The sequence below is a fragment of the Trematomus bernacchii genome, unplaced genomic scaffold (genome assembly GCF_902827165.1).
Source record: "Trematomus bernacchii unplaced genomic scaffold, fTreBer1.1, whole genome shotgun sequence".
Taxonomy (NCBI): Eukaryota; Metazoa; Chordata; class Actinopteri; order Perciformes; family Nototheniidae; genus Trematomus; species Trematomus bernacchii.
The window spans coordinates 6,598,248-6,625,469 of record NW_022988098.1 but is presented as its reverse complement, the minus strand read 5'-3'; the positions used below and the strand labels follow the sequence as shown (position 1 = coordinate 6,625,469).

Genomic DNA, 27,222 nt, shown 5'->3' with positions numbered 1-27,222 from the left:
TGGTAGCTACCTTGTTTGATAAATACACAAATAACAATGCAAACTCACAGGTTGTGTACCCGAATCTTCCCCTGCTCCAAACGGTCCAAACAAGCTGTGCATATCCGGCCTCAAACTGGGCAATGTTTTGGAAGCTTTCGTCTGTGAAATGCCGGTTCTTCGAACCTCTGGAGGAACACGCCGCTGCTGGTGTGGCCATAGCTCTTCGGGATTGGTCCATTTCGTTCCGGGTACCGCATGACATCAGGCGGTACCCGGAACTAAATGGAAGATTCAAATGGGCAGTGACGTATCTCCAACGAGGCGTTTTGGGGAGGTATTTTCTGTGTTAGAGTTTTACTCGCTACAGGGTGTACTTTGAGGGTTTTGACTCTGCACACCGTTTACATGCATAAAAACCTTCATAACACACAAGGGGACGGGTAATAACCGGAAAAGCATGACATGGGAGCTTTAACTCCTATGATAGTGTGTGGAAACCTTTTAAGACTCTTGCACAGATCAAAAGCAAAATATGTTCCATGTTTCTCTATAACAATCATGCATTTCTACTGTCTATCCCAGTAAAGAAAAGAGACTATATCAGGCCCTTAAAGGGTTAGAAAACCCCAGAAAAAAGCTCTACTTTGTCCAATAAATTAAGATTACATTCAAAATTGTAGTCTACAAACCAAAGCTGAGATATTAGGTCATCAGAGTGTATTCCTCAGACTACACCAAGAGCCACAGAAACTTTGTACAGGCAGTTAAAGCGACGTAAATGAGTAAGGCAAGGCAAGGCAAGTTTATTTATATAGCACCTTTCAACACAAGGCAATTCAAAGTGCTTTACAAAAATGGAAGACATTAAGAAAATGGCATTTAAAATCAGTCATCAAAAAGAAAAGATAATAAAATAAACATTAAAAGAAAAAATACATGGATAAAAGTTACAGTGCAGTTTAAGATGTGAATAGTTCAATTAAAAGCGGCGACAAAAAGAAAAGTCTTAATGTTAAATAAATCTTAAAGTAAATGACTGTAATGTTAAAAGGAGCATTCATAGTGATGAACCAACAGATAATCATCACCCACATTTAAAGTCTCCCTTTACTCAACTGAGGGTTTTAGCATCTTTTAGATCAATGTTTTATTTTCTTGGCACACAAACTGCACTCTCCTCCTGTAAACTCCTTTGTTTACAGATAAATATTGCTGGTCATTTTCACTACGTGCACAACACCGAAACAGCTAAATGACACACTACTGTAGCTGGTGAACATACTGTATAGAGCATTAGCAATTCAAGACACTAAATCCTTGATTTTGTTCCTTTTTTTAAACTTTCCATTTACAAGAATGGATTCTCGATGCATCCTGACTGTCTTTCAACTACAACATTTCACTCAAAGAGATACATACCAACCAGGAACAACTCAAAATGAACACAAAGAAACATAACACTACTACAAAGAGAGACAAAAACACTACATAAAGAGATAAGCAACTATAAAGTACTGTATGTTTGTCATGCAACTAAGAGATGTTCAAGGGCCTTTTGCATGCCTGTGCCAAGGGGCTAATTGTTTTATCATCCCCACTGTCCATTATGAATGAGTGCAGCTCATTAAGCTATTGTGCAGCAGGAATTCAACCTCAATTTGTTTGTGTGTGTTTGTGTGTGTGTGAGTGTGTGTGTGTGTGTGTGTGTGTGTGTGTGTGTGTGTGTGTGTGTGTGTGTGTGTGTGTGTGTGTGTGTGTGTGTGTGTGTGTGTGTGTGTGTGTTGTGTGTGTGTGTGTGTGTGTGTGTGAGTGTGTGTGTGCGTGTGCGTGCGTGCGTGCGGAGCTGCATTTGCATTCTTCCATGTATCAAGCTGGAGAGTTAGGAGTTACCTATGTATACAGCATACACTTTATTGTTCATTTACGCAATATATTATTATTTTTTGTTTTTGTTTAACAATCCTTTCCCTATATCATCTGACAGGTTGTGAGGATTATTTCTTCAGTGCCTCACGATGTTGCTGGAGTCAGTGTCACAATCTATTCTTATTATTTTGGTTAGGATAACCACATGTGGGCAGGCAGGGTCACTGCAGGGTTCAGGATGCTCGGTTGGTTTCCTGTGCAGCTGCAAGTGAGCTGCGCTGCCATCTGCAATCATCAGAGCTGTCCAGACACACATGCATTGTGGAGCATGACAGGCGGGTTCCCCTATGACCCGTGAAGCTGCACAGATACATGTAGGGTAAGGCTACAGATGGTACATGTAAAAAAAAAACGAGCATTCAGCCCAAAAAAATACTGTTAATAGGAAGTAGACGCAAGGAAAGAGGACATATTATGCTAATTTTGTTCATATTTGTGTTCATATTTTTTGTCTCTACTGGGACATGTCTCCATGCTTTAATGTTCAAAAAGCTCTTTATTTTTCTCGTACTGCCTGTGCTGCAGCACCTCTTTTCACCCTCTGTCTGAAACCAGAGCCCAGTCTGCTCTGATTGGTTAGCTGGCCGGCTCTGTTGTCATTGGTCAACCACTTAGAGATGTCCCGCCCCTTAGCCTATCCCGTACAATGTGTTGGAGCGCTAGCCAATAGAATTGGGAGTGTTATATAGTGATGTCACTGTTTTATATAAGTAAACAAAGGAGTCCAATGGAGGCGTTTCAGGCAGTGGGGGGGGGAGTGTGTGGGAGAGAAACTCCCTCTGGAGGGAACACAGCAATTTAAGCCTTTGCAGACCATTTACACACACTAAAACCTATAGAACACACTACAGGAAAGGGACAACTCCAATAGGGCCCCTTTAAACTCTCCTGGCTGAAATCCTACCTCACCGACATCAGTTTATCAACATCAACAACTGCACCTCCTCCACCGCTCCTCTGTCCCAAGGCGTCCCCCAGGGTTCGGTGCTTGGCCCCCTCCTCTTCATCCTCTACATGCTCCCCCTTGGCAAAATAATTCGTCGCCACAACCTTCAATTTCAATGCTACGCCGAAGACATCCAACTTTATATCTCAACAAAAACCATCACCCCCACAACACACTCCACTCTCACCAACTGTCTCTCAGAAATAAAAGCATGGATGCAAACAAACTATCTCCAACTGAACAGTGCCAAATCAGACATCATCATCATCTGCCCCCCATCCCGTACCAAAGCCATCCAGAATTTCAACTTCACCATTGACAGCAATACTCTATCCCACCCCCCCCCCCCCCCCCCCTCACATCCGCAACCTCGGAGTCATCTTCGACAGTCAGCTCAAATTCAATCACCACATCAATCACATCACCAGGACCGCCTTTTTCCACCTCAAAAACATTGCCCGTCTCCGCCCATCACTCTCCTCCTCTGCTGCTGAAACCCTGATTCATGCATTCATCACATCACGACTCGACTACTGCAAGAGCATCCTCTACGGCAGTGGTTCCCAAACGGTGTGCCGCGGCACACTGGTGTGCCGTGAGGCAAGTCCGGGTGTGCCGTGGGATTTTGTGACAACCATACGTTATTATTGCAATATACAACTACACAAAAATAATTATTTTTTTATTTACTATATCAGTACTTTGTATGCACTCATTTCATAATACAGAGGCAAACTCTATACCTAAAAACAATTCTTTTAAAAAAAATCCGCTGTTAAGGCAGTTGCAGGTGGGAATTATAAGACCGTGACACATCGAAGGCTGAAGGACAACATTAAAACAGAGAAACACGCAAGAGGGAAAATGGAGCACTTTCTTGTGCGGAGCAAACCACCAACCACCAGTGCAGAAACTGCCGACAACCCACCACCGAAAGAAAAGAGGAAAAAAACTGTCAGCAGACAGTATCATGAAAGTTAACTGTCTTATGGCTTCAGTTGGACCAGGGATGTCAACAATCCTCAGCCCGAGTGCGTCGTCTGTCGGGAGAAGTTAGCTAATGCGAACATGGTTCCAAGCAAGCTGAAGAGGCACTTGGAAACCAAACATCCCTTCCATGTTCAGAGAAACTTGGCCTACTTCAAAAGAGCGCGGGATCTGAACCAGAGGCAGCAAGACCGTTTGTTGGAATAGTGTGAAAGTGTCTGAAAAGGCAATGGAGGCTAGTTACATGCTAGCGGAGCTCATTGCAAAGCAGAAGAAACCTCACACAATAGCGGAGACACTCATCCTCCCCGCTTGCAAAAAAATTGTAGGTGTCATGCTGGGTCCAGATGCCGCAAATGAGCTATCCAAAGTGCCGTCGTCTGATAATACAATCAAAAGAAGAATCGACGACATGTCAGAAGACATTGAGCAACATTTGACAGAGAAACTGCAGGCGAGCGGCAGATTTTCCCTACAAATAGACGAATCTACTGACATAAGTGGGGCTGCCCAACTACTGGCAAACGTCAGATATGTTGATGCTGACTCTATCAAAGAGACGTTTTTCTTTTGCAAAGAAATGGAAAGCCATACTACGGGAGAAGAAATATTCAGGGTAACTAATAACTATTTAAAAGAGAACAGTCTGACCTGGAATATGTGCGTCGGTCTTTGCACAGATGGTGCGGCAAGCATGACGGGGAGAGTGAAAGGATTTATTGCTAAGGTGAGAGCACAAAACCCACATATCGTGACAAACCACTGCATTTTGCATAGAGAGGCATTAGTTGCTAAAACCATGCCCCCGGAGTTGACTGAGGTGCTGAATCAGGCTGTGCAGATGGTGAATTACATCAAATCAAGGCCCCTGAAATCTCGCCTCTTCTCCCAGCTGTGTGCCGAGATGGGAGCCGACCACCAAAGCCTGATCCTCCACAATTTTTTATTTTGTGACCGGTCTGGTTTAAATGAGTGTGTTGCTGCTTTGATGAAGCCTAATTTGATAAAGTTTCAAATTAATTTCTGAAATATTTCGTTAATAAATATTTCATGAGTAATATAGTTGTCTTTGTCACATTTTATTTGGCATTAGTAAATAATTATGCACATTTACAGATATTTTACATGATATGAGTGATAACACGTGTTATAAAGGCTATTTTGCACAATAGGTGTGCCTTGAGATTTTTACTTGTCCTTTGGTGTGCCTTGGGCACAAAAAGTTTGGGAACCACTGCTCTACGGCATACCATCCAACCTCCTCAATAAACTCCAACATATCCAGAACTCTGCTGCCCGCCTCCTCACCCACACCCGCTCCCGAGACCACATCACTCCCGTCCTCCAGAACCTCCACTGGCTCCCCGTCCGTCAAAGAATCAACTTCAAAGTCCTCCTGATTACTTACAAAGCCCTCAACAATCAGGCCCCCCCCCTACCTCACAGACCTGCTGCACCACCACACCCCTTCCCACTGCCTCCGCTCATCAGAAGCCAACCTCCTATCCATCCCCACCCGCACCAATCACCGGACCTGGGGGGACAGTGCCTTCTCCGTCGCTGCCCCCTCCCTCTGGAACTCACTCCCCCAACCCATCAGAGACTGCACTGACCTCACCACCTTAAAAAAACTCACAAAAACTCACCTCTTCAATCTGGCTTTTAATGTGTGATTGTTTTTGTATTATTTGACTTTAACTTTAACTATATATATTTATTTGTTGTTCTTTTCTTTTCACTATATCTGTAAAGCGTCTTTGAGCACCTGTAAAAGCGCTAACAAAATAAATCTATTATTATTATTATTATTTAAAGGTCACCTATCATGCTATTTTTAGGCAATAGCATAGGTCTCAGATATATAAAAAAATATTAAAAACATGTCTATGAAGTTTTTTTCTTAAACTGAAAAAAATTAAAAATAAGAGGGGGCGGAGCTTATGCCGGCTCATGCGGGACCTGGCAGATACTGTCTAAAATGCTGCGGTGATGAAACACAAGGATTATTAGATCAAGGATTATTTCTGAAACAGTATGGAGCTCAAAGGCTTTCTCTCTTGCCGGTTATACCACAAGGTGAGTTCCTTTTTATTTCCTGCTTCTTTACACACATGCTCTGTGCAGTACAGGTTAGCTCTGAGTGTTAGCAATGCTAATGTAAACACCGACCATATTACATCCAAAACAGTCGGGCATTGTTTCTGATAGCAACGTTTCTGATAGTGCTGTGGGTCCGCCGCCGATATGACGTCATATCGGCTGCAAATCTGGATCAGCTCCGTTGTAGCCCCGTTTTTAGAGATTTGGGTACGGAGGAAAAGAGAGAGGGTTTTATTTTCTGACGCTGAGTGAGTTCCCTGACACACCGGGGACACATATTTATGTATAAAAGACATAAAAAAGTGCATTTTGCATGATTATTATTGGCAATAAAAATCTACAAGAGATTGTAGTGCAATCAGAGAGATACAGTATGTCCACGTTTTTGAGCAAGTCCACGAATCCAGTCTTTGTCAAGTCTGTCACCACCTTCGCGCAGCTGCTGGCGCCACTTCGTCCGGTCCTCCGCCAGCCTCTCCCAGTTGTCCGTCGCAATATCCAGGGCCTTCATGTCACGTTTTACGACATCCTTGAAGCGCAGCAGTGGTCGTCCTCTGCCTCTGGAACCAGCGCTCAGCTCGCTGTATAAGATGTCCTTTGGCAGGCGGCCATCTGGCATGTAACCCGTAGACTGTCGCTCTGCCGTGTTGTTTCCCCGGCGCCTTTACGACGCCGCGATGAAGTGTCCTCTCCATTGCACTTGCCTGGGCGGGAATGAGGGCTCCAGTGTTTCCCAAGCTGCAGGAACCACACTTGGCCTCCGCTGACAGGACTCCAACGAAAGACAGAGGTCAATACGTTGGCGCCAGCATTGGCTGCAGGAGATGGCCGTTGGCTCACGAGGAGCTCATCCGCCCTTTGACAGGTTTTGTATTTAGTCCTGCTGGGTGTCTCCATCCCCCTCCACACAAGACCGAGGTCAGGTGGGGGAGCCGGTTTAGTCGCCGACGACCCGACCATGGAACAGCTAGCACTGGTTTACATGGTACCAGTGGAAGTCAAGGACTTAGCTGACTTATCATTTTGCATGATAGGTCCCCTTTAAATGTACAAAAATGGAAAACACAAGTGCTCCAGTAGTTAGACAAACAAAGGTTAAACGTCCATTTCCATGAAGAATACTCTGGATTTCAAAATAAAATGTCTCAAAGGTCATGTTTTATTATCTTTGGAAAACAAATGATTTGCCATACTGATATTGTTCTTATCAGTCATTATTTGAAGGGTTAAAACATCTAATTAGTTTTAATGGTATACCATCGATCATTTTGTCAAATGTTTGATATTTGAAACCAGTCAAACCTGTAGAAACATAAAACCATTCTACAAATAATTATTGTCAATACACTTTGTCCACACTTGAACCAATGAATGGCCTTTTTGTTTTCCATTCATCTTCATCTGACAAAAACTGCACTTGAAATATGACCGTTTACGCTTGTGTTTTATCCACGTCACCTTCCTTCGACGCAGAAAAAGGTCATGTGGTGGTGGAACAAATGAAGAGAAGGAAATAGCCATGTCCTGGCCAACAGATAGCAGGAGACAGGATGCTCAAGCTCTCCTCTGAGTCTTTTCAAAAACACTGTAAATCACTTCGGACGGGCCCACTTATCATTTCACGCCAGACCTTGTCACATGGGGAGGAACATTTGTGTGGGATTTGGCTGTTTTACATAAACAGTTGGACTAAGTGCTTGCTGCAATAATAATAGAAACACATGATATATTTTCCCAGGTGCTGTACAAAGCATTTTATGTGTATTCTGCACAGCTCAATTGTTAACGATCAAGTGTAGTTAATAGCAGTAGAGATGATAATATTCAAGGCTATAATGTATGATGTCCTTTATTGTTTTATGTTTCATGTGGAACCTATATGCTGCAGGTCTCCCTTGAAAAAGAGATCTATGATCTCAATGGGACCAATCTGGTTAAATAAAGGTTTGAAATGAAATGAAATGAAGGGAGGCTCAGTAGGTAAGCACAAAGCTGCAAGGACCCAGATTTGATTCCAGGACGGTGTGAACACCTGACACAAATTAAATAAATTGTGCCTTTGTTTGTAAGAAAAAGTCATGAGACAGCAACATTTCAGATCTATTTTCTTTGGCTTTTTCCTTTTTGCTTCACATATTGAAAACAGACAGGAAAATACAGAGTAATACATTCATCTCAAATACCATGGCTGATCAATTTCATAGGGGTGTAGGAACCCAAATGTTCTCAATATTAAAAGTGATGATTTTTTAAATTTGTATTTCACAGATGTGCCACCGCCCCCCTCTCACCTTCAGCCAATCACATGGCCCCTGCCCTCCATGCTAACATCTCGAGTTTGATTCTGTTAGCTATAGGTAACAACAATGTCAAAGTCATTTCTAATCAACCAATTAAAGGCTTCTGTCGATAAACAAAGCACAAAGACACAATAAACATATCTAGCTTAAAAGTAGGGAGCGACTCCACTTGTTGACTGATTGTACAGAAGTCTATGAAACAAATTACCCTCGCTTGATTTACTTGACAAACAAATAATATGTATGGTCTTTTGGTCTCATTAGATGGTTTCAAGTCTTCTTTTAAACCCCAATATGTTCATTTTTTAAACTATGGTCCCAATTTGAGCAAAATAGACAATGAAGCAGGGTATGTTAGGCGTAGCTTCCTTGTGATTCACAGGCCGTACCAACACTTTGTCCTTTCTTGTCCATGTCCATGTTTTTTAAGTCTTGGAACTTTAACCCATTCACAGATAGTTTTCAGTTCAGGTAAGTAAATTGAAAAATGTTTGATTCCCTCAAAATGTCTATTCAGCTTCTGTTCACCTCAAACAAACAAAAACAAGATTGCCATGTTCAAAAAGACTCACAGCTTGTTAATGTGGCAAGGGAAGGGGACAATTGGGACCCCCTGCTGGAACTGCTACCACCAAAACCAATCTTTTGATAAATGGATTAAGATACAAATAAATTGTTGAACCATGTCTCTGTCTCCTCATTAAATACATCTGTTTGTCTGGTTTATTGGGAACTCAAGGTTATTGTTATATAATTTCCCTGTTATACTGATTTCCTGGGGTGCGAGTCCCAAGGTTGCATTGTCTGTCTTCGATCTGTAACCATTTAATTTAATATAATTTTGTCTACAACCAATAAACTTGTTACAGTATACGATTTAATTCTCAAAAGGAGAATGGCTGTAAAACCATCTTATTATGTTGGTCAGAGCATGTGAAATGTCCAAACTTCAACAGCTAAAGAATATTACCAAAGTGTAACTGGTAACTTTATTATCCTAAAACAGTACCTTATTCCATAAAATAGTACTTTATACATTGCTTTCCCTTTAAAGTTATGTCCACTTCAGACAGTTTATTTTAGACACTCTTAAGTAAGTCTGAAGACTGCATAGACCCAGTGTGAATGTGAGCATCTGCCTCTTTATGTTGTGTCAAATAAAGCACTTGTGTTTGCCTACCTCAGCCAGAGCTCACTGGGATATAAATCTGCAGGTGAGAAGTGAATGAAATAATTATGATCTTCTGGCCCATTTAAAAAACATAATTGGAAGCAGCACATCCCAGACAACATGCAGGTTCACCTCACCCTGTCTTTGATTAGCATCCTGCAGCTAACAGCAGGATTTCTAAAAGCCTGTCTGTTGGATCCCTTATAGATTATCCATGACTATCCATCCCCTCTAATATTGGGAGCATTGGGCAAAACTCAAGCTGGCCTGGAGCTGTGCTGAGAGAGATGGATTAAAGGTGGATTGATGTGTTACCAGGATTTGTTGCGGTTTCAGCTGTTTTTGTTGTCCGCAGTGCTTGCACAGTCCTGCCAAGTGGGTGTATGCCTGGAGCCAAAAAAAGAGCAGTACACAGTGGTTTTTATAAGCCTTTTCACTCACGTCACAAAGGATGTTTAATGTTAACAGAAGTGTGCTGTAAACACATGTAAACACACCCAACAGTAGGACGTTTAAACAGGTGAGACCAAAACAACCAGAAGTAAGGATAACTATTTTTTAAATGTATTTACTTGTATATAGACTCTTCTTGCACTATTTCTATTTTATTCGTATTTACTTGCACATCTCAAAACATTCTCTTGCACTATTTTTCTGTTTTATTTGTTCTATGTCCTATATATATTCATGTTGCACTGTTGGAGGAGCCTGTGACCTAAGTTTTTCATTGCCATATCTACAGTGTAGCTACTGTGCACATGACAATAAAGCCTTGAATCTTGAATTGAATTACAGTAAGTCCTAAATTGTCCTTTGAAAACTACCGTACTTTTACACTAAAACGTGGCTGTTTATTTAATGGTAGCACAGTAACATGAATCACAACACAACATATTCCTTGCAAATATAATTCATCCAGTTTCATTAACAAAACATTGATCTAGTTTAACTCTTACCCATGAATCGTTGTGCAATCACGTAAGCTAGCTAAGATATGATAAACATGTGACACTGATTCACAGACTTACATTATTTAACATCACTCCAAGTTTGTTCATTTTGCCATGTTTCGTTCTTGTTTACTCATGTTATGTTGAGATTGTTATGAGGTTTATTTATATGTTTCATGTTGAGTGTATAGTCATGTTTACATTAAAGGGGACCTATCATGCAAAATGCACTTTTGTACGTCTTTTATACATGAATATGTGTCCCCGGTGTTCCAGGGAACTCACCAAGTGTCAGAAAACACAACCCTCTCTATTTTCCTCTATACCCAAATCTCTAAAAAAGAGGCTGCAACGGATCTGATAAAAACTGATCCAGATTTGAACACTGTCCTGACGTCAGGACGGTGGCGCTACGGCTATTGGGCCAACTCTCCACCTATCAGGGGAATGTGGGGTTGGGCCACGGCCGGCCATTGCCGCTCGAAAGCGCTGGAGACGCTGTAGTACATATGTCAGGCCTGTAAGTGGCGCTGTAGTCTGCCACAAAAGCAGCGAAGAAGACTTCCCGCCCATAGTTACCATGGTTACCCTTCTGTTTATTCTCCGCTGTGGCTTTTTTTCTCCCTCCCCGAGGCAAGCGTTTGCTCCCGCTGCAAAACGTCGAGGCAAGCACTGTAATTCTCTCCGGTTAGTCCACCAGCAGATGACAAACACCCACCTCTCCGCCTCTTCCAAGGAACGAGGGGACCGTGCGGCAGAGTTTCAGTTTCAGTTACTTTCGCCGGTCAAGATGTCCGTTAAAGTTTAAATCTTCCGGACAAAATTAGAAAAGTGCCGGTCAAAGGTCTTCTTTGTTATTTATTGAGCTTTAAAACAAATGAATAACGACTCTATATAATAAAACACGGAGGACGGAGATCTCTTTTTCTCCCCCTCTTCTGTTTTTTAAACCCAAATGTTTTCCTCAACCTAATTAAGTAGTTTAGTTTGAATTCACAAGGTTAGTATCGAAGCATTGTGCATGTGATTGTGCACCTCACTTTTCTCCAAGGTCTGGTCATTGTCTCTGTTCACCACAACATGCAGACAATAGAGAGGCAACATTATTAAAGACTTGCATTTAAGTTGTAAAATGTAGTTTCTAACATGTCATTTTAATTTGTATGGGTTTATATGGCATGGTTCACAGATCACAACCAATTACAACATTCATGGCTTTTAAATTGTATGTCCTTGAGGAAGAAATGCTATTAATAACACAGGTGTCAAACTTTATGGCCCATAAAGCAGATGCCTCACATGCTACAGTATGTTTTATTGTCGAGATGTCAAAATCTGGATTCCTCTGTTATTTTTTATACGGCAGGCAGTTTTTATGTGTCATGGATTATTAGTGTTAAAGACCAATAAAGTAAGCAACTATTTAAGTGAATTTATAAATGCGAAATGTCAACAATTGAAGTGGAGATTGTGGAGAAACGCAATGATGCAGATTCATACAAAGCAGTGAACTGAATGATGTGATGAGTGTGAATATGATGTAACACATATGGGAATGCATCTGTAACTGAACAGAGGATTTTGAGATATATAAATCTCAACCACTGGAGGATGTTTACCAAGACCTATCTAGATCAGAAGTTATGAAGAGATATAAAAATGGCTGGATTAACCTGCTTCGGGGACTTGGGGCAAAACAGCTGGGCCTCTTTTAGTATCTGTCTTTTTAGCGACTAAATGTTCTTTGGCCTGTTCGACAGTTTTTTTAACTTACCCTCTGCTGTTTGGGGTTGGGCAGGGAGAGTATATATTTGTTCGTATCTTATTTGATGAGCTAAACTGCACCAGCTTCCATCACTGCTTCACCTGGAGGATCTATCTATCTATCGATCTATCTATCTATCTATCTATCTATCTATCTATCTATCTATCTATCTATCTATCTATCTATCTATCTATCTATCGAAAATTAGTTGATGTTGCTGCGGTAAATTATGCTGAAAAGTAAAGTTGTGGTGTTGTTTAAAGTCTGTTGATTTAATTGATTTGCTACTACAAGCTATCACTTTCCTATATAAGCTAGTCATGTGTCAATGAAGGTCCAAAAATAACCTAATTTCTGCAGGTAAATTAGTTCTGTCTTGAGGCTCCAGAGGGATATGCGAGAAATGTGACCTTCAGCATAACCCTCACCTGGAAGAAAAAAACCGATATATGTGATTGCTATGCTGCATTGATTTTCATTCATTCACAGCTTAAGGTTTGGAGAGAATCCTGCTGTGTCCTTCACTGAGATAGATTTCCAGTAGTTGAATGGACATTTACTCACCTTACACCTTTTTAAAGAGACTTTATCCACAGCCTGCAGCCAACATCAGAACAAGTGGCTTGCTTTGCTCACTCAGTGTCAGGAGGTCGTTGATAGCTAGGAAATTACAATGACGGACTAACAGTTAGCTCAATTCAATAGCTACTCTCATCACCTAGCTGCAGATAGTTCTACTGATTTACCAGGAACCTGAATATAGCATAAAGCCTGCAGGTGCTTTCCTGGTATTGGACCAGCTAACACACATTACACCTGGAGTTTTGTAGATCTGGTGCCCTTGTTCAGTTGCCCTTCGTCCGCCTGTTAATCCAGCCTTGGCGTTAGGCATATTAGATATAATTAAAATGATATTGTCTTACAGTAGAGCGCTCGTAGTGACCTTGTATGTCTTATCGGCTTATGGTAATTTGACTGTAGGTCTATCGCATGTTTATAGTGTATATTATAGCTTCTTTGCTAGCATAGGCCTGCTTTTGTAATGGACCTGGCAGTGATTAATTAAATCAGCAGCAGTAACCCCTCATCATCCCTGATTAATGATATCAAACCCAGCTTGCCTTTTCAAAATAAAACCCCGCTCATTCTCCAGACACAATGGGGAACTGATACCTGCACATTACTGCTTTTCATGGTTTCATTATTGGTGTTTACCACAACAGTGGGTCACTCATTGCGAACGGTCCTTTGTGTTAATAAATGCCATCATCTCTGTATGCAAAGGTGAGGGGGGTTCAGGCTCTGTGTTGGACCCAGTGATGAAATCAAAGGGATTGTGTTCCTGATGACACTGACTGCAAGACATAGGCTATCAGCTCTTATGTGGTGCTCCCTTTGAATATTTCAGAGGGATCTTGCCTAGAAATAAAAAATATGTTGGAGAAAAAACACATCAAATACAACATTGAATATAGTATTTGTAATTTTGTATAATATTTGACTGTACTCAGTGTAAATATTGTCTTTATTTGTTGCTACGTATCTTCTTTCTGTGTCTTTGAATGCACCATACTGTGTACCAAAGCAAATTCCTTGTATGTGTAAACCTACATCTGATCATACTGTTGTGTTGCCTCATTCATGTTGCTGACAAATCCACTGACACGTGAACGCAGCTCCTGTTGAAACAATGCTGCGTTTTGTCACCTTGTTGGCATTTCCCCAGCGTGTTTATTGAGATTTCTACTTGTTGACAGAGAAGGATATTTTGAGACAGCGCTGTTTGTCAGACTCTTTACACATTCCCTTTGAATACTCGGACATGCGTCCTCCTCCCTCCTCCTGCCTCCCTCTCTGCATCTGACAGTGTCCCTCCCTCTTTCTCTCTCCTCCTCCTTCTCCTCTCATTAGGGCTTTTCACCGGCAAAACACCGACACACTCCCTCTTCCTGTAACCGGGCAATAAACACGGATCGGCGGCAGCAGCAGGATTGAGCCCCGGTGCGCACCATCCATGGTCCTCCCCTTGATGTGGGTCTGACAGGAGGGTATGTTGAAATATTCGTATTTTCCTCCTCTTGCTGGTTTCCTCCTGGCGTTATTAGCCCAGCATTGGTTGTGTTAAGCGATGTGTTGAATGTCTCTACGAGATATTTTCTGCGTAATTCGTGAATGGTTACGATTTCCGCTGCAGTGAAAATGCATTTATTGAAGCTGTTCATTTTATAATGCGCACGGACTTTGTCCGCGTGCCTTACGTCCTCTACTGGGAATGAATAATATTGTGGGAATGAAGCAAGTTGTTGCGTCGTTTTGTGCCCATTGGCCCAGGCAGTGTTGACAGAACCTTGCAACCAGGCAGTAAACCCCCCCAGCCACTTCATAGATGATGATGCTCACACACAGCATGGCGGTTTTTTGAATTTGCATTTTGGAATATTTGTGTTTTTTAAAGTTGCTCGTTCAGAGATCAGCTGTTGTGTGCTTGTTTCAGCTTGTCAGGGCAAACTGGATCTGCTGTTGGCTTAGTCAGTCCAACACACCCATCACTAATTATACAACAGCCACATTGACAGACAGACACACACACCCACACACACCCACACACACACACACACACACACACACACACACACACACACACACACACACACACACACACACACACACACACACACACACACACACACACACACACAGAGGACTTGCACAATGTCACAGCCTCTCATCAACACGTTGCCCACACAAGTGTTGCTTGGGAGTGGATTCTTTTTTGCTCCCTGTGTAACACTTAGTAAGTGATGTATGAGTGTGTGTAAAATACAGGCTGGGAGATATTTGGCTGCTCTGTGTGTGTTTGCCTGCATGCTTGGGCAGGTCCATGTATGGAAATAGCCTCACCTTTGGCCCTTTGGCTTTAACTGCTTTTTTGGAATTACATACAGTATTTAGGAGACATTTTTCAGCTGTGCACGAGTTTGCATCACCTTCCAGATGCTTTTCATAGACTCTGTGTGGGCACCTCCAGCTAGCTTCTCAAACTGCATTCATCTCCTTCGGCGTAAGGCTTTGGGAAGAACATACGTGCATGTACGTGTCTGTTTTACATGCTGGCTTCATCAGCTTCATTTCTGGCTTGTTTATGACTGTATGCTCAAAGTTCTCTTGTCGTTGCAGTGATTCACAATTCTAAATGTATTGAATGTTCAATACTGTCATTGACGGCTGATTGCTCATTTCTATTAGGGTATCTAGCTGGTATGGGTGATCAACAACTTGCTTCAGTAGTCAAAAGCAATTCTGTCAAGCAGCTAGGCTAAAAACAAGCCTGACTGGAGGCTACATTTTGGGCTTGGTCATGTCTCAGAAACTGACATCCATAGAAACGTTTGGTCTCGACAAAGCTTTATGATTTTACATGTGTGTTCAGCAGATTTTAGGATTTTTGAAGCTGAAATGCAATCACCATGAGTAAAAAGCTAACGTTTGGCTACAAACAAACCCCATCCCAGTTTGCACGGCTGCGCATCACCACCACTAAGCTAAAGGCAGAGTCATGTCGGCGTAATGACGTTTAGTATTCATTCAGTTACTTGTTAGCAAACGCCGCTTTTAAGACTCAGCAAAGCTTCAGACATTTACGAGTGGGGGTGTTTACTGACATATGACATGGATAAAACAAATACCCTATTTTAGGCATCTAAGCACAAACGCACTAAAACAAAGTTGACTTCAAGACAAGAGAACCAAAAGTGGTAAAATGCTGACTCATTTCTGGGTTTGAGGACCAATTCCTGCTCCACAATATAAGATGTTTTCAATAGCAGCTCTCATGATTGGCCAAACAAAACTATACTCCTTACTCTGTTGGTTTGTCATGTCCTTTTCATTTACTCGACTCAGATAAAGTGTGTTTCAGTTCCCCTGCAGTGTTATCCTACAGGTGGGCTTTTCACACTCTCCTTGCAGACTGCACACAGCATCCCTGGCACTACCATCGGACACAATTCTCTCCTTGCTGTGTCAGCCTTGCCTCCTCACCTCTCACTGTGTCACCTGATGCTTCTTCCCCCCCCCCCCCTCCTCCATTACCTACTCTCAGCAGCAGTTTCTCCACTGTTTGCTACATCATCGTATAGTTCACATCCAATCCAACTCAGAGATTGCCTTTTTTTATTTTCGCCGTGGTGGATATGTGCACAAAGTCTCGCTACTGGTGTGTGCATGTCAGTGTCGAGCTCTGGGATTTCACAGCACAGCATGCTGCCTCCCACCATTTGCAAATCAAATGAGCGTATGAGGCATCCAGTCAGGCCGAAGCCCTCCTCTCCTCTGCGTCTCATTGGACGCTCTCACCTCGCACTTGAAAGTTAACTCAACCATTTCTTATTGACATCTTGGTTGGAAAAGGGGGACCGTTAGGCGCTCAGTGTCACAGAGGAAGATTGTGTTTTTCTTTTGGTGGCCATCTTACCTGAGTCATTGTTGTACTGTAGCTCTTGGAACCTGCAGGGACTGCTGCATAATTGTGTGGGGTCACCCTGATGTTACTGATGATGATGCAGCAGCGGTGTGTTTGTGTGTGTGTGTGTGTGTGTGTGTGTGTGTTTCCTGCGCTTGTCATTGCTTTTGACCCTGCTGAATGTACTTTGACTCGCCATGTTTTTGTAGCCTGGTGATTGTTGTCTATCCTGCCACACACATGCGTTTGTAATGCTATACTTGTGAGGTACTTGTTGACATCATGCTTTTCCTATTTCCTAGCTTTCACCATAACATCACCACTAACATCAAACCACAACCCTGAGGTTTTCATCTTTAGGATTGTCAGTACATCAACTCCCACTTTTCATACTATTTATATTCATGGCAATAGCTGTGTTTTATTGTTTGCATTCAGGCTTTGTATACTCTATATATAGTTGTTTTCACGCATAATGGCGGCCGCCGCATTCTAACTGCATACACACACTCACAAGGGATTCACAGAAAACAATGCATGCATGTTCTAGACGTGGTATGAAAGACAAAAGCTGGTGCATGTTTATTTTGGAACACATTTTTCATCACATACATTCAGTGTTACATTTTGAAAGCAAATATTATTTTTGGTTTCTATCATATGTCAGCCTTATCCTTTTGTTTTAAGTAGAGTCTGTGCATTTCACTTTTATCTCAGTAAAAGAAAAACAGTTGTATGCTTTTAATGTTAAAAAAGCTCTTTATTTTTCTCATACTGCCTGTGCTGCAGCACCTCTTTTCACCCTCTGTCTGAAACCAGAGCCCAGTCTGCTCTGATTGGTTAACTGGTCGGCTCTGTTGTGATTAGTCAACTGCTTACAGATGTCCTGCCCCTTAATCTATCACGTACAATGTGTTTTATTAGCCAATAGAAGCGTCAGTGTTACATAGTGATGTCGCCATGTTCCTGAAGTAAATAAAGAAGTCCAATGGAGGCGTTTCAGGCAGGGGGGGCGGTGGTGTATGTGGGAGAGAAACTCTTTAGATGTTGGCCTATCCATGCACAAAGACCTATGTAACGGAGGAAAGGAAAACCTGAAAAACCCTCATTTTACCTTTTTAATCAGATTTACTGCGAAGATGGAGGACTTGTGAGAGATGTCTCAAAATAAAGACCGGTCGAAATTGGTGCATCCAAGGCTTAGAAATCCTTACTTTCAGTTGCTCTCAGTGCCATCTGAATGACATCTTCTCCATGCCCCAAGTTTATAACGCTACTCAAAGTCTCAAGCCTGATTAATAATTAAAACTTTATATACACAAGTCAGTCATTGTTTACCCACTTTGTGTAACTTATACGTGATACTTGATGACTGTGTTATTGATTGTCGGCTATAATAATCGCAGTCCTACAGCGCACCGCAGCTGTGTGTTTACCTGAAATGCCTAATTTGGAAGCAAAATCTCAGTTTTTTAAAATGACTAATTACTGTAAAAGAGAATAACACAGCATTATCGCAGCTGAATCCAACAAAGGTATAATCACAGTGTGCTTTTTATTATACTGGAATACAATTTAGCCTAATCAGGATGCTTTATCCGCTGCAGGCCTACAGCATCATTTTGGTCTTTATTGTGTGTTTCAGCAACATTTACACAATAATGGCAGCAATCACATCCCCATTTCCTCCTTCCTTAGAGGTTCTCCTTCCACATTGCAGTCCTGTTTTCTGATCAGGGCTTTATTTTTAGCTTTGGTTTTTACTCACACAGCTTTGGGCCGATTTATTGCCTTCCTCCGATTGCATCATTCTGTCTGCAGTCGGGTGTAAGAAGGGGAGGAAGAGGAGCTGTTCCATGCCATGAAGCGGGTTTATTTCACCATTCTGTTTCCCTTCAGTCATATGGCTCCTCACGGTTGATGGGAAAGCATCACTTTGCCCTTCTGAAGGGGAGGCAGGGAGCTTTACCCCGAGCAGGCGCAGCTCAGCCCCATGATTACAGTGAGTCAGCAGGTTCTGCATCGCTTTTTTTCGACTTCCTTTGCATACCTTCCCTCGCCTCCCTCTCCGCTGCTGTCGTCTTTGAACAAATCCCCTGCCTCTCAAGGATGAGACTCATCATGTTGTTGTCTGGCTTTGATCTGGTGCAACGATGCCTGTAATGCTCCTCATGTTCTGCCTCACGACAGAAAAGCAGAATTTATATTTCAGGCAATTTTTAGGGGGGGAAATGTTACACTTCTTTTAGGACTGTTTACTTCTTCGTGGCCTGCCATGGAAACTCTTTACTCCTGATACTTCGGCCTCATTATACAAACCAAGCCAGCGGCCATTGTTTCATTTTGGCCACCTCACACTTGGCAATAATTAATTGGAGCTTTTGAATTCAACAGTTGTGCAGAAAGGCTAATTACGTAGTTGCTCTGTCCGTTTCCCCAGTGTGATAAACATGGGAGACAGCTTGTGAATTTAGGAAAAAAGGTCCACTCTTAGTGCAAACTATTTATAAGAACATAAAACAATACCCAAAAGACGATTAGGAAGGATTAGCTTTGCAAAAAAGTAACAATTGGAACAATACCATGTTTACTGCTTACTGCTGTTGAGGGAAATGCATTGGCGCACATGTATTTTTAAAACAAAATAAAGTTGCAGGTACAATGAAATGAAGTTTTGAGGACAATGGTCCCTTGGTAACTGTATGTGATTAAAAAATGTCGCCGTCTGCAGTGCTGTTAACAAGATATGCAGCTCCTCTGAGGACGCTGGGTAATCTCTCACCTCGGCATTATGTTGCCTCTGTAATTAGACTAAAAGATGATTCAAGTGCCCAGAGAAGCAGGTGGGTGTAGTCTGCCTGCCGACTGTGGCTCTGCTGTCTGATGGACGGCACCCACTATTTCTCAGTGATAGTCCTAATAATGTAATAATATTCAACTTTACTTGTATATCATCTGAAATTCATACAAGTAATGCAGGACTTGGGGGTTTACAATGGGAGAGAAAAGGACATCATGTTGCCCCATATATATCAATGAACACTGCAGAAGCACCAACAGATTCTCTTCTACTCTGTTCTTTTAGGTATCGGTTTTAGTGCATGTAAATGGTCTCCGACACCCCCCCCCCTAAAACACCTCCATTGGACTCCTTTGTTTACTTCAGTAACATAATGACATGACCCTCGTGCTTCTATTGGCTAGCGCTCCAACACAGAGTTTTTGAACATTAACATGTCAGAGTTGAGGCACAAAATACAAATATACACCAAAAAGTGAGCATAGTATGTCCTTTTTTAAGTATTTAACAAACATATTCATGAAGTATTTCACATTGTAAATATATATTATTTCAACTATTTATGTAGCCTAGCCCTAGCCTATGGTGTTTGTTTTAACTTATTGTATTATTCTTTTTAACAGAAGTGGTGGAGATTTGAATTTCTTTATCAACGCAAACAGAAATGGTTTCGCCTCAAATGCCCTCTCTACCAATCCCTGAGTGGTGTGTTTGCAGAGTATCGTGTTGTGTAAGTACAGTGTCTCTCTGACTGTACACACAGACTACTCCCCGTCCCTTTGGCCTGACGTCTGGCTCCTAAACTGGTCAGACAGGTTGGAAGTCATGACTCCTCTCTGTGTAAACACTGTGTGTGTATTTACACTTCTCTTAGTAGTAATCCGTTCACACACGTGTCACTAGTCTTGTGTATTTTTGTGCGGTTCATCCATTTGTTGCACCAACTTGCTTGCTTGCAGCCCAGTGAAGTATTACATGTACTGTACAAAGACAGTCAACAGAATATACCAATTTGTTAGAACTATTTGTGGTTTATCAGCTATGGGTTTTGCTTGTTTACTCTTTAGAATTAAACATACCATGTATACATACCATACATATTTTAATATACAATACCAATAATTTACTATTGTTTACTTCATATACATAATGTTCTGTTTACTCTTGGCTTTTCCTTTGAATACCATCATGGATAGTGGAGGAAATCTACATATTTATCTAATTCCTTTGAGTCTGAATGCTATTGGTCTATGTGTATAATGATCTTGTGGGAATTTAGAGGATCGTACTTTTTTGGCATAATTTAGCTCATAGGGAAGGGAAACGCAGTGCATTCTGGGGCATTGCGGGCATTTTTGGAGAATAGCGTCTGTAGCAACAGAATTAGCTTTCACCGGCTGTTCTTATAATCCTATTATTATAATCTAATATGAATTAAGTATAAGCAAAATACAATTGCCTTTTAATACAGTGTGTGTGTGTGTGTTCAGATTTGACTCAGTTGTGTCACAGAGAAGAGTTACAATTTTGACGTAAATTGCTGCATTCAGGTGCTGAAGGTTTTAGAGAAGCTTCAGGAAGTGCCTCCATGATCGATGTGTCTCAGCTGCTGCTCCAACTGTCGGCCATATTTGTGCTCAGCCAAGTCAGCAGGACAAATTACAATATCTTACTTCCTGTTGTTTATAAAAGACAGCGCGCAGTTTCTTTTCGCTTCTGCCTCCACACCCCCCTTCAGCTCACTCTCCACAGGGAGCACCTCACAGTTTGAAAGCTGCAGTAGACTATCAAAGCACACCATAATGTTTTTAACTATTGGATATATCACACTGTGTCGTGCAGGCGGTGCTAAAAGGCCTACTTCTTAACACTGCAGACTTAAAACATATTCTAGGGCTGCTACTGCTGATTACTGGCTTTAGTGATTTTTGAGCAATTGAGTGACCATTTAGTCAGACACCCAGTTATTTATTCTAAAATGTTTCAGCTCAACGATCCGTCGTAGTAGTAGTAGTAGTAGTAGTAGTAGTAGTAGTAGTGGTGGTGGTGGTAGTAGTGTTAGTAGCAGTAGTGGTGGTGGTGGTAGTGTTAGTAGTAGTAGTAGTAGTGGTGGTAGTAGTGTTAGTTGTAGTAGTGGTAGTAGTGTTAGTAGTAGTAGTGTTAGTAGTAGTAGTCTCTAGTACGTGTAGTAGTCGTCTGGTGTATGGTCGTCTTCGTCGTAGTAGTGTTAGTCATCGTCGTGTGTAGTAGTTTCGTTGTCGTCGTCGTCGTCGTGGTGGTCGTCGTGGTTGTCTTCTGTTCGTAGTTAGTCGTGTATAGTACGTCGTCGTCGTCGTGGTGTGTCGTCCAGTGGTGGTTGTTGTGTAGTAGAGTAGTGGTGGTGGTGGTGGTGGTGGTAGTAGTAGTAGTAGTAGTAGTAGTGGTGGTAGTAGTAGTAGTAGTGGTAGTAGTAGTGGTGGTAGTAGTAGTAGTAGTAGTAGTAGTAGTAGTGGTAGTAGTAGTAGTGGTGGTAGTAGTAGTGTAGTAGTAGTGGTAGGTAGTAGTAGTAGTGGTGGTAGTAGTAGTAGTAGTAGTAGTAGTAGTAGTAGTAGTAGTGGTGGTGGTAGTAGTAGTAGTAGTAGTAGTAGTAGTAGTGGTGGTAGTAGTGTTAGTAGTAGTAGGGTTTTTGTGTACTGTGATGTGACACCATTGGTAGTTGATGTAGTTGATTCATTAGGAATTTTCAATAAATCAATACCATATATTATGGATTGTTGCTATCCATAATACTTGTTGCCCAAGCATGAAAGTTAATGGACCTTGATACAACTTATACTTTCTTTTCTGTTTTTTCATGTTTTTGTTGTGTAGCACAAATGGCCTTCAGAAGGTATTTTATTATACAGCCCTGAATATCAGAATGACAACGGATGATCCTTGAATCCAATCCTCCTTGAATCCTTGAGGTAGCAATTCCAACTGGACTTTCATGCAACCAAAACGGAACAGAAAAAAAGATTTATTTCTACTGTAACTGTGGTGTATTGCCTCTGAAACAACCTTCAAGTCCCCACAGAAATATACTGGAAAATACATAACCCACCACAAAATACAATTCAATTCTTCACAAACAGTTGAAACATGCAAGTCCAAGGCATAATGGAGGTATCTGAAATGGCCCAGCCACTAAAACTCCTATTAACAATAAGTGTGCAAGCATGATGAGTAATCAGAAGCATTAGCCTCCCTTTAAGCTCACATTGCGTCACAGTCATTTATAATATTAAGCTGCACATACCGTATATCCTTCATACTTGTATGAGCTGCTTGATCTCCTGATTCTCTTTACTGCCTGGTCCTCAGTGTGCCAATATGCAGCCTCTCACCTCATTAAGGTTGTTGATTTATAATCAAAGCGGGTGTTCTCATCTGCAAGCCTCTTTGTTAAATCATAAAGCAAGTTTGCTGCAGCAACATTGGTGTAGGAATAAGTCCTAAAACCCGATAATGAGTCGGCAGTTTATCACATCTTGTTTCCCTCGTCTCAAAATAAACTTAGATGCTTGAAATATGGTCTGTAGTTAACACAAGCTTAATATATTTTGTTCTAAGCTTAAATACCTCAAGATAAACCCAACTTGTAAATCTCCAAAGCTCCTTTGTGACATAAAAACGTTTTTTGCAAACAAGCGGATAAATGAAACTACTAAATCATGGCAAACATTAGCCGTCTTTAGCTTAGCGGTGGAGATGCGCAGCCACGCAACTATTATGTAGTTCCATGCCAAGTGTTGATAAGATGTGAAAATTATCCTGCTAAACAAAATGTGTAAATATCATAAATGTGTGTTTGCAACAGATTTTCTGCAATATTTCTAAATCCAATGGAGAAATCCCATTGGATTTTGTCGAGGGAGCCCTTGCGATGCTAACTTCTTGGTCAGCTCACAAAAACATGTCATCACTGCACAACTCCATCAGCTGGCTTGTTGGGAGGCTTTCAACACTGAAGCCCAGGATACAGTTTAGAACAAATCCCAAAGTCATGCTCCTCAGCAGGCAGCAGCAGTTTGTTTAGGAAATACAATATTGTGGTATTTTGTGGTGTTTTACTCCTGCCATCTGAAACTGCTGTGCTGTCGTTGTTTTGATCCCTCATGTGTTCTTATCTCCTCTCGCACAACACTCTCACTTCTCTTTCCGACCTACACTCATGAGCAGTAAGGCTACTCCCCAGTTACAGAAACAACTCAATGTTTTGGCATCAGCAGAAACGCCCTCTGTTTTGTTTTTGTATCAACCACATGCTGTTCTCTAATTGTCCCATGTTTTTTGGAGAATTCTCTTCTTTGCTGGCCGGCATTAAACGCCTCACTCTGCACATGCTGATCATTCATGGATTCCCTGTCATGCATCGATTTCTCTTCTCTTTTTCTTTTATGTTGGCAGCGATAATGAGAGGTTCTTTTATAATCCATGCCGTGATGGATGTCCGTCTGGTAGCAGTTTTCATGCAGCAATCTCACCAGACACTTATCCACCAACAGCACACAGAGCTGCCAAACACTCCAGTCCACAGATTCAGATGCTTGGTGTTGGCTTTCAGCTGCCATTTAGCAAACCACACTTGTTCACCACATAGTACTGCTTGACTGATTCTGCCCAAAAAAAGTTAACAAGACAACTCTGAACATGTTCTTGAGCGGTATTATGGAAAGGCATGTTTAACCCTAACCCTAAAACTAATCATAGCACATTTCAACACAATTCAAAGTGCTTTACAAAACACCTTAAATGCAATCAGACGCCCAGGCAATCTTGTCATTTTTCTTCTTCTAGGAACAGGAACCACAAACACGCCACCCAAGAACTTGCATCACATTTATCAAACAATCACGCCAACGCCTTCCCCAATGCATATATATATATATTTCTCCCTCCTGAACTTTTACACACATCTCACCTCAACTCAGCAACAGACCCTCACAATAATCAACAACAATGTAGTCAAACACTTTCTGACACTCGCAGCCCTCCCACAAGACAAATTCAACACAGAAGTGAATAGGCTCCCTTGGACCAGAACTACAGCCCGACACATATTCAGAAAAACTGGTGCAATCAACTCCAACTCCATGGCAAATAACTACACGCACACGCACACACACACGCACACGCACACACACACGCACACGCACACGCACACGCACACACACAACCATGGATTTGTAGGCTAGTGAAAACTCATTTTAACACGGAAAAATCAAACCTCAACCCAGACCTGACCCTAATCATGGCACCTTTCAACACAATTCAAAGTGCTTTAAAAAAAACCCATCAAAAGCATTATGACGGAGCAAAAATGAAACGCCAAGTGAATCTTTTTCTCCTGTTTTTAACATCTGTGATTATGAGTGTTCTACAGTATTGAATAATACATTGTACATGTGTTTATCCGTCGAGTTAAAACTGCTCCACCAATTGAAAATCCGCTCAAAGATTGAGGGTCAACACTGTGAGAGACTCTATGAATTCACCTACGATAACAACATGTAAAGACTGGCCAACAACATTGTCTATGACCCCAACCATGTCCCGATCAGTGAAGATGAATTATGAGCATGAAATCAGAGATACAGGTTCCCACAAAGTTAGATTGAAGCACTGTTTTGTGTACCGATCAATCCTAAAATTAAATACACAGGTGAAATGAACGTTAAAGGATCTGGAATATATTATCTTCAGTGATTCTAATGTATGTATAATGTCTGTTTCCTTGTATCTTGTCTTAATGTTTGTCCTTGTTGCAAATGCTGTGATGCAAGCAGAGTTGCATCTGACAATGAAATATTATCGTATCAAATACAAATTAAAACATTTAAAAATATAAAAAGACAGGTATACAAACAAAAGTTAGAGTACAGTGTAAAATATGAATAGTTATTTGATTTCATTGAATGAAAGAATAGTCTTTTGCCTTGATTAAAGACCGTAGTCTCTCTGTGTCCGGTCGGGTCTTTACTCAAACAAATAGCATTGAGTTCTTGTTCAGCATCTTTTCAAATCCTCTGACATTGACACCGATAACACAGAGAGCTCCTGTAGCTTCCTTTCAGCCGCAGCACTGATCCTAATAAGGAGATGAATGGCTCTATACAAACAGTGGAGTGAAGCTGAGGACTGGATGTATGCCCACTGCCTCTCTCTTTCTTTCTCTCTTTCTCTGCTGAGAGTGAAAAGCCTGTTTCGGCCTCTGACTCGCTTCTGTTAGTGGTCAATTCAGGTGAAGGCAGAGAGGAAAGGTCCTGGAAAAGAAAATAGTTTGCTTAAAGTATTATGTATGGTATGTTTAATGATGCAAGGTTAAAAAAAAAAACAACACGCTTTACGACAACATTAGCATTCACACATATTCATTCATACAAATTACAACCTGCTCATTGTTCTGATTGGTGGAAGACCGCTCTGTGTCCCGCCCCCTTTTACCCAAAAAATGACGGAGGTTATGGCAGATTTGTGAATAACTCGCATAGAATTAAGTCAACAGGAAGGATGATGGTAAACTACAATATAATCTTCACCCCAAAGTGATTCACCACTGTAACAACATCAGTACGTTTTGTGATGCTTATTCTTATTCTTTAGTAGGATCCCCATGAGCATTGGCTATTATGCCATTACTCGCTATTTGGTTATTTTCTGTAAAGCTGTGTAAAGGTCTACATTTAAAATCAGCAATTCACACACACAGGAGATAGAAAGCAATGACTAATATCCAGTTACTTTCATTCAGAAAATTAAACGCAACATCACTAATATTGGCACTTATGAATCATTTGTTGCTTTTGGAGATGGCAGGGATCACACATTTGCATCCGTGTAGAATAAGTGAATTTGAGTAGGTACATTTGATTGTGGCATCATAACTGTTGGGCAATGAGAGAAAAGAGGGGGATAAAATGGTTAAAGAATTCTGTTTTTGTTTGCCTTTTTGGTACCGCGGAGCAGCTAAGTGCATCGTTGGTGGATTGGAGTTTTAAAAATGCTTTCACGGGGAATGGCTGTCACATTTGGAGGAACCACAAGTTCTTTTTAGAAATGAAAATAGCTCCATTAAAGATTTTGAAAGCAGGTCATTTGGTACTGATACAGATGATTATACATCTCCTACATTCAGCAGAAAGAGAAACTAGATAAAACCACAGTACTGGATACTCAAAATCCATTGACTCATATTCAAATATTTTCGTAATCCTTGGCATGAAGAGATGTCAAGATGGCTTTGAAAGAACATCCACCTTTTCTCAGATATGATTTAGTCTTATAAAGGTTTGTAGGTGTTTTATTCACCACTCAACACAATGAGAAAAGACTGTTTTCTGTGGAGGAAAATGAAATCCATGAACAATAACGGCCTCAGTGTTCTTCAAGTTATTGTCTTATCTATTGCGATCAACAGCGAGTGGGAAGCCCTCACTGTAAACGTTTCCCTTCTAAAGTGCTTTGCATTCGCACACGTTGCGTAACAGATGTGAAAATGTGGGAGTGAAATGGTGCATTGTCACATCATTGCTGGCTTTATATATATCTATTTAATCTCTTCCGATTAAGCAGGTGGTAGTTCTTCTTTAACAGCACATACGCACACTTGCTTTATTTGTACTAAAGTCTAATTCTCTCCCACACATGGTAGGGTCTAATCAAAATGAATCTTGATGGAGCCATATTGGAAGAGACAAACCTAATTCAAGTGTTTCATTTAATTTGACAGCTTGAGCTTCCTATTAACTGCTTCTGTCACACTTCACAAAAGCAGTATTTTGTTTTGTGAGTTGGTCTGTATTTAAGAAAGGA

The 27,222-nt window shown here is 41.3% G+C and overlaps 1 protein-coding gene across 5 annotated transcripts in view; it reads left to right on the top strand.

Moving 5' to 3' along the window:
- Window positions 1-14,030: 14,030 nt before the first annotated feature.
- Window positions 14,031-27,222, top strand: part of LOC117475454 (protein 4.1-like) — a 96,319-nt gene continuing 83,127 nt past the window's right edge. For 2 of the 5 annotated variants that reach the window (XR_004555169.1, XM_034121670.1), the window contains exon 1: window positions 14,032-14,175. The gene's annotated coding sequence lies outside the window, so the exon portion shown is untranslated. Of the gene's footprint in view, window positions 14,176-27,222 lie in introns of all 5 variants that reach the window. The other 3 variants (XM_034121671.1, XR_004555170.1, XR_004555171.1) reach the window with 3 other exon arrangements.